The sequence below is a fragment of the Peromyscus leucopus genome, chromosome 8b, assembly GCF_004664715.2.
Source record: "Peromyscus leucopus breed LL Stock chromosome 8b, UCI_PerLeu_2.1, whole genome shotgun sequence".
Lineage (NCBI taxonomy): Eukaryota > Metazoa > Chordata > Mammalia > Rodentia > Cricetidae > Peromyscus > Peromyscus leucopus.
In genome coordinates this window covers 7,211,831-7,220,505 of record NC_051086.1, presented here as the reverse complement: position 1 = coordinate 7,220,505, position 8,675 = coordinate 7,211,831, and positions in this window count along the sequence as shown.

Sequence of the window (8,675 nt, the reverse complement as noted above, 5' to 3'; positions counted from 1 at the left end):
AGGACTTCGAGGCTGCTTTTGCTAACAGTACAACCCGTGTCTTGGGCTCCAGATGTCTGATGTGGAATTGAATTTCACATCCATCTCCCTTGCAGTCTTACCTTGGCTCAGATTCCTACCTAGTTCTGTACAGGAGTCGTGCTATTCACTTACAACTGGGCTTATGCAATGTGGCTGGCCACAGTAGCTAGCTGGTGGTCAACCGTATCAAATGGGAAAGCTGTGAACCATGAAACACTGAACGTTATCTGCTTCTATTTGCAACAGACTCATATTCAACTTCTGCTCACAAAACATGACCAGGAAGTTTTTATTAGTCTTTTTTTTCTAAGTTAATATCAAATTATAGGAAAAGAGAAAGACCCTGACCTTTAGTAACACAGCTGGAAAAATCTATAGCAGAAGGGGCCGGGAGAGAAGAAATTTAATTTAGTTGATCTTCTGTGGTGGTTGGCTGTTTGCTAGTCTCACAGTGATGGAAGCTGCATGTATTTTTCAAAGGGACTGAGGAGCTGCTGTAAAGATGTGCAACGTTCAGTCATGAGTGTGACCAAAGTTGACAATACTCCAGGAAGAATGGCGTGTCTCCCAGGGAGGCTTCACGCTGAAGACAGATGGTGCTGCTTCCTTTGAGAAGCCCTGGCTCCCCTGCTGAAGCTCGAGAGAAGTACAGTAGGTTTGACCCAACTCAAAACTTCATGAAGCCTTCTTGCCAAGGGTGCACACACCGGAATTCCCAGGAAGAAACAGAATTTCTTAAAACTGCTTTCCCAAATGTATGTTGTATCAGACATATGAATTCTGATGGTTGCTACTTATATACTCTAGGTTTTCCAGAGGGCTAAGGAATCGTTCATCCAGACTAAACCCTGGGAATTCTAAGAGAGCTTGCCCCAGCAGCTGTGGAAATGGTGTTGACTGCAGAGGGTGTCACTCAGGAGAGTAGAATTTGAGACCCAATACCAGGTTCTGTCATTGTGTCTGTCTGTTCAGTCCTTGTGGGATTTTGATGCATGGAATGAAATTGGGTAGAACTTCCTGGACTATTCACAGTCCCTCCAAAACCAACATTTTCTTAGGTTAGTTTTAAGAAAAATGTGAGGAGGACCTGATTGGGAAAGTTGTGAACATCTCTAAGCCAGGAAAATCTGCAAGCACCTTGCTTGTTAAGCAGCATCTGAAATGCCACATGGTGCTGTCTCCAGGAGACGGAGGCTTTAACCATCGTGACTGCCAGAGTGTTGTGTGCAGTGGTTGCAATTTTAGCTTTCAGCAGTCTTGCTAAGAAGCAGCTGCAACAACAGGGTTGATTAGAAGAGAAAAAAGAAAGAAAGAAAAGCACAAAAAAGAGAAGACAGAAAGATTTTATTATTGTCATGAAGGAGTTAGCTATCTGGCATGGAAGCTCTCCTGTTTGGTATTCTATGCCACTGTCGCTTGTAGAAAATAAAAAATGCTTTTCCTACAGGAAACTTTACAGAGCTTGTAAAAACAATTCCATTTGGTTTATGCACAGTAGATTTCTGCAAGTGTTACCCAAAGTCTCCACTGACAGGGCCTTTATCCTCTTTAAATGCTGGCCTCGGCTGACCACCTGCAACTGCTCTGTTAACTTGCGACCAGAATTTTACATCGTTACCTCCACGTTCTAGATCACAGTCTCTACAAATGTTACTTGGAACAAAATTTTACTTCATGCAGGTATCTTCCCCAATGACAAGGTTTTTCTTTGTCAAATTGAGTCTTTTTTTAAAAAAAAAGTCTGCCTAAAAAACTCCCCAGCCCCCGAGCAGGGGCTTGAGCAGGCCTGTCATGGCCTGCTCTACCACTTCCCTTTAGGCTGGGACAAAGGAAGTACTGTCACCAACAGATAGCAGAAAATTTTCTACTGTGACATCTCCCAAATTAGGGACTCATCTCCTCCACTAGCTAGGATAGGGAGGACTCCAATACCATGGGAATACCACAGAAGACAGGAAGATCACCCCAACAGCAATGGTTAAACATGAGCCCAGGTGCTCCTCCTCCAACACACTGAAAAGCATTTATGGAAGACAGGATCATTGTGAACGCCAGAGAGAAGTACGCAGCTGAGGCGGGTGCCTGGAACACAGTGCAGGGAGGTACATTCATCCCAGCAAAGTTGAAACATCAACTGACCATAGGATACTTTTTGTCCTCCTGTGTTTTGCTTTTTTCCAATTTTTACTTTTTGTAATTTCATTATTTGTTTTCTTTGCTCTTTTATCCCACATGAATAGGGTTCTGCAGCTGGTGTTTTTTCTTCTATGCCTAAGCTCTATCCTGTATTAGATCTCACATTTGCCTTCTCGTGCCTACACGGCTCCCTGCACTTACTTTTCCTGAGTTCCTTCTCTCATCCTTCCTTCCCCTCAGAGCCTCTTCCCCTCCCCCTCCAGTTAGTCTTCTTTCTCTCCCTAAGTGTTTTTACTTCAGCTTTCGTGGACTGGCATGAATTTAGGTAATTATATAAAATCTAGGGACCACAAATGAGAGGAAACACTTGCCACTCCGTGACTGACTTGATTCACTTATTGTGATTGTCTCCATTTTCCTACAAATGACGTAATTTTGTCATTATTTATGGTTGATTTTTTTCATTGTTTATAGATACCACATTTTCTTTGTCCATTCTTCTGTTGGACACCAGGGTTCCTTCCATACCTTCGATGTTGTGAATGGTGCTGCAGTAAACATCCGTGTGTGTGTGTGTGTGTGTGTGTGTGTGTGTGTGTGTGACATTGACTTGGAGTGGTGTAGCTGGGCTATGTGCTAGATCTATTTTTAATTTTTTGAAGACCCTCCTCACTTATTTCCATGAGGTTGGAATAGTTTATATTCCCACCAGCAGTGTGTTAGGATTCCCTTTTGTCCACAGCCTCTCCAGCACTTGTTACTTGTTTACTTAATGACTTTTGACTACGGTAAAATAAAATCTTAAAGTAGTTTTGACTGGCACTTCTCTCATGGCCAGTGAGGGGGAGTCATTTTATGTTTATTGCTTTTCATCTCTAGAGAATTGTCTGTTCATTTTGTTTCATTTATTGATTAGCTTGTTTGATTTCTTTTTGTTTAGTTTCTTTGCTTTTCCCAGTTTCCAAGTTTGGGGTCTTATGAGAAGGTTGTTTTTGTTTTGTCTGTTTGTTCCAATTTGGAGTTGATTTTTGTGCAGAGTGAGAGATGGGGATTTAGCCTCATTCTTCTGCATGTAGGCATCCCATTTCCCCAGCACCATTTGTAGGTGAGGCGGTCTTTTCTCTAATATTGTTTTTCATCTTTGTCAAAACCCAGTTGGTTGTTGCTGCAGGCCACAGGAATATATCATAAGAACTTAGCTGGTTATGGGGAAGTCACTACCTGGAGGAATCAGGGAATTCCTCCAGAGGAAGCCAAATCCCAAGGAGTTTTTGGTGTTACTTGGCTTGTTATAGATCAGCTGTATTCTGTTATGAAAATCATGTGTGCCTTCATAGTTTTCCCAATTGACTTTTCCCTAAGAAGGGCTAACAGTGTGGACTGATCACTCTCTGGACATATACATTCCAGGTATTTGGAGAACAGCTCTGGAATTCTTTTCTCATTTCTATGATTCATAGATTTGGTCTATTCATGGTGTTGCAAAGATCCTGAATATTCCATTCGTGGGCTTTTTATATTTTTGTCATTTTCTTTGAAGAATCCAGTTCCTCTCTCTTGCCTTCAAGCCTTGCTATTCTGTTCTACATGATCCATTCTTTAGGCAAGGCTTTCCACTGAAGTTTTTACTTGAAGTTTTCATTTCCAGTTTCATTTCCGGTTATTTTTTTTTCTCCTTCAGTATTTCTGTCTCTGTTGACTGTTGCTTGGCCTGCATGGCCCCAAAATAACTCAGTTGGGAGAACGTTACACAAGTTCACTCATATCTTCATTTCATTCAGTTGTTTATGGGTTCTTGTGTGTGTGTGCGTGCGTGCGTGCGTGCGTGCGTGTGTGTGCTTGGGGGCTTCAGTCAGCTCATTTGTATCCCCTTACGTTCATTCAGGGATTTACCTGTGTTTTCTTTGAATTCGTTGGACATGTTTACTACTGTTCTTTTGAACTCTGGGCCCTGCATTTTGTCTCAGGTGCTCCCTTTGAGACTATACTATGGGACTAGTGATTCCTAGGGAGGAAGCTATATTGTCTTGCTTTTCCATATTGCTATATTATGAGGCATCTGGAGCTAGGTTGCTGGTTACTTTTTTAATGTTATGTTTTGGCCCACAACACAGGCCAAATGTACCCAGGCTTGTGCAGTGGCAGGAAGTCCTACGCAGGTGGCTGGGGAGCTTAAGGTAGTCCCAGACAGGAAGGGGCAGGGAGAAGAGGCATGTGGTCCCTGATGGATGAGTGGAAGCATGGTGTCACCGGTGAGGATAGTCAGACCCTGGAGGGTCCCCGGCAGTCAGTGAGCAGTGCTTCAGAGCGTTCAGAGCCAGAGGAGCTAATGGAAGAGGCATGGAGTTCTGAGTGGGTGACAAGAAGGGTTTTGTGGGGGTTTGGGAGGCTGAGCTGGGAAGCTAGAGGAGGTGGTGCAGTGTCACTTATGGGGGTCACTGGGCCTCCCTCGTGGGGCAGCCTCCTCCCTGGCAGGCAGCGGGGAGGGCCTTGGGCTACCACCAAGGAACATTTGTGAGCAGATTTTGTGATTCAGGTCAGTGCTAGGTGCTTCTATGGAGTAAATATTTAATTCCCACAGCTGTCCTGAAACATAGGCCCTGGGTTCCCTCTATCCTCAGGCGGAACCTTTTAAGACACCCATTGGCTACCTGAAAACTTGGATACTATCAAGCCCCCTCTCCCCCCACAGTCTGTGTCCTCCTTTCCATACACACGTGATCAACGCTCCCTTTTACTCGGTGTACTATCTGGCTTCGGCCCGGCACAGCTGAATCACCAGCGTCACCACTCTTGGACCGTGGGGCCGCTGTAAAGGAAAACAGGGTTATTTAAAATAAGCCCCGCGGCGCTGGAGTCCTGAGATGACTAAACAGGTAGGTAGCGTACACGCCTGCATGGGCCGGACAAAAGGATTCATGTCCTGAGTGAGATCGTGCTGCCCAGAACGGCTCATGATTCTGCATTTCATGTTCTCCGAGGCTGACCACCGGTAAGCGAAACCTTGGATGAGGGAGAAGGATTATTCTTTAAGGTAGGGGCTGCTACTGGCAGATTTTTTTTTTTTTTTTTTATTACAGATAAGGGAGAGGCAAACAGAGTTAACAGCTCAGCCAGAGCCACAGAAAGTTCTAGAACTACAGGGTTCAAATGCAGGTAGCGAACCTCCAGCACCCACGTTCTCTCGTCCTGTTTCAGACTGTGTCTGTAATGGTGCTCGCACACAGTGTCGCAGTCGCCTGTCTCCTCTCCAACACAACTGCTCTTCTAAGGAGACCACCGAGAAGACAATGAAGAAATATGAATGTCCACTCTGAAAGCAAAGCCCTTTTGCAGTTGCGCAACTAATATCACCCACCAGGTGGCAGTCACGGTCTCCAGATAAAATCGCCTCTCTTTTAAACCCCTCTCTTTGAAGCAAGGACTCAATTTTTATTACAAAAAAAAAAAGGTCTGAATTAAAAACGAAAACAAAACCCCCACAACTCTCTGACTGAGCTTTCTGAAGTGGCGTTTGGAGAAAGCACATTTCTTACCCACACGCACTGTGGGACGGATGATCAAGGCGGATGATCCCTCCCTGTGCTGGAGGACTGGGGCAGGGTGGGAGAGTGGGGAGCGTGGGGGCAGTGCTGGCCGAGACAGCGTGCTGCTGGGGCATAGAAGCCAGGGACAGTGAGGGGAGAGGTGGTTCTGGGCCACGGAAGATGTGAGCTGCTCCTTCCCCACGTTCTCCCTAAACAGAGGCAAGAATGAAGAGGAAAGAGCTCATGGGGCCCCACCCCTACCTGATGCTAACACAGGTAAGAGATGAGGAACTGCGAAAGCCGTTTTCTTCAGTGTAGTAGCCACCATGCTTCTGGAGACTTAACTCGCACTCACAACCTTAAAGAAGCCCGGCTGAGTTCCCCTGCACACAACCATGAGAGTATAAGGGGCTAGTGGGGAGGAGCGGGAGGTGGTCGGCATGGGGTGGGGAGGAAGCACGATTGTGATACGTGCATGTATGAAATCCATTATTATGTGGAACCAACGTATTCTAACAAAACAAAAAAAAATATTTATTTTTCTTTCATACTTTACATCCTGACAGCAGTTTCCCCTCTCTTCACTCCCCCCAGCCCCGCCCTATCTCCTACCGCCCCTCTCCCCCAAATCCACTCCTCCTCTGTTTCTTTTCAGAAAACGGCAGGGCTCCCAGGAGTATCAACCGAACACAGCATACATAGCAAGTCACAAAAAGACTGGGCACAAACCCCCCATATCAAGGCTGGACAAAGCAATCCACTAGGAGGAAAAGGGTCCCAAGAGCAGAGAAAAGAGTCAGAGACAACCCCCCACTTCCACTCTTAGGAGTCCCACAAGAGCACCAAGCTAAACAACCACAGCATGTATGCAGAGGACCTAGCACAGACCCATACAGGATCTGTGATTGCCACTTCAGTCTCTGGGAGCCCCCATGATCCCTGCTTAGTTGATTCTGTGGGCCGTGTTGTCCTGGTGTCCTCAACCCCTCCGGCTCCTACAATCCTTCCTTTCTTTCTTCCTCGGGCTTCCCCGAGCTCCGCCTAATGTGGGTCTCTGCATCTGTTACCATCAGCTGCTGGAGGAAGCCTCTCTGATGATTGGGCTAGGCTCTGATCTATGAGTATAGCAGAGTGTCGTTAGGGATCATTTCATTACTTTTTTTTTTTCTTTTTTGGACAGTTGTGTTTGGTTCTGTCCTGTCTCTGGTCTATCCAGCCTCTGGTTCCTGGCCATCCAGAGCGTGTCAGGTGTGGGCTCCCTCTTGTGGACCTCAAGTTGGACCAGTCACTGGTTGCTCACTCCTACCAGTTCTGTGCCACCATTGCCCCAGCACATCCTGCAGGTAGGGATTGTAGGTTGAAGGTTTTGTGACTGGGCTGTTGTCCCAGTCCCTCCACTGGAAGCCTTGCCTGGTTACAGAAGATGGCCGATTCAGACCCTGCATCCCCCGTTGCTAGGAGTCTTCCCTAGGGCCACTCTCGTAGATTCCAGGGAGTTTCTACTGCACTAGGTTTCCACATTGCCCCCCAGTTTCAGCCATCTCTCCTTTAACTCTCTCCCTCCACTCCCCCCACCCCAGCCTGATTCCTCCTGTTCCCATCCCCACCCTCCCCCAGTCTACCTGCAAAATCTATTCTATTTCCCCTGCCCAGGAAGACCTATGCATCTTCCCCTGAGTCCTCCTTGTTACCTAGCCTCTCTGAGTCTGTGGATTATAGCTTGGTTATCCTTTACTTAACAGCTAATGTCCACTTACAAGTGAGTACACACCATGTTTGTTTTTCTGGGTCTGGGTTACCTCACTCAGGGTGATTATTTTCTAGTTCCATCCATTTGTCTATGAATTTATGAGGTCATTTTTTAACAGCTGAGTATTACTTCATTGTGTAAATATACCACATTTTCTTTATCCATTCATTGGTAGAGGAATATCTAGGTTGTTTCTATCTTCTGGCTATTATGAATAAAGAGGCTATGAACATAGTTGAGTAAGTGTCTTTGTGGTAGGGTGTCCTTTGGGTATATACCCAAGTTGTATAGCTGAGTCTTGAGGTAGATTGATACCCAATTTTCTGAGGAACTGCTATATTGTTTTTCATAAAGTTTGCACTCCCACCAGCAATGGAGGAGTGTTCCCCTTGCTCCACATCCTTGCCAGCATGAGCTGTCACTTGTTTTTGATCTTAGACATTCTGACAGGTGTAAGATGGAATCTCAAAGTAGTTTTGATTTGCATTTCTCTGGTGGCTAAGGGTGTTGAACATTTTTTTAAGAGTTTCTCAGCCATTTGAGATTCCTCTACTGAGAATTCTCTGTTTAGCTCTGTTCTCTCTCTCTCTCTCTCTCTCTCTCTCTCTCTCTCTTTTTAAAAAAAACTGGATCATTTGGTTTGTTGATGTTTAGTTTTTGGAAATTAGCTGTCTATCAGATGTAGGATTGGTGAAGATCTTTTCCCATCCTGTGGGATGCTGTTTTGTCCTATTGATGCTGTCTTTTGCCTTACAGAAGCTTTTCAGTTTCATGAGATCTCATTTATTAATTGTTGATCTTAGTATCTGTGCTATTGATGTTCTGTTCTGGAAGTTATCTCCTATGCCAATGCATTCAAGGCTATTCTCCACCTTCTCTTCTACCAGGTTCAGTGTATCTGGATTTATGTTGAGGTCTTTGATCCACTTGGACTTGAGTTTTGTGCAGTGTGATAGAATTGGATCTATTTGCAATCTTCTCCATGCAGACATCCAGTTAGACCAGCACCATTTGTTGAAGATGCTTTCTTTTTTCCATTGTGTATTTTTGTTTTCTTTATAAGAAATCAGGTGTCCATAGGTCTGTGGGTTTATGTCTGGGTCTTTGATTTGACTCCATTGATTCACCTGCCTGTTTTTATGCCAATACCATGCAGTTTTTATTACTATAGCTCTGTAATACAGTTTGAAATTAGGGATGGTGATACCCCTGGAAATTCTTGTATTGTACAGGATTGTTTT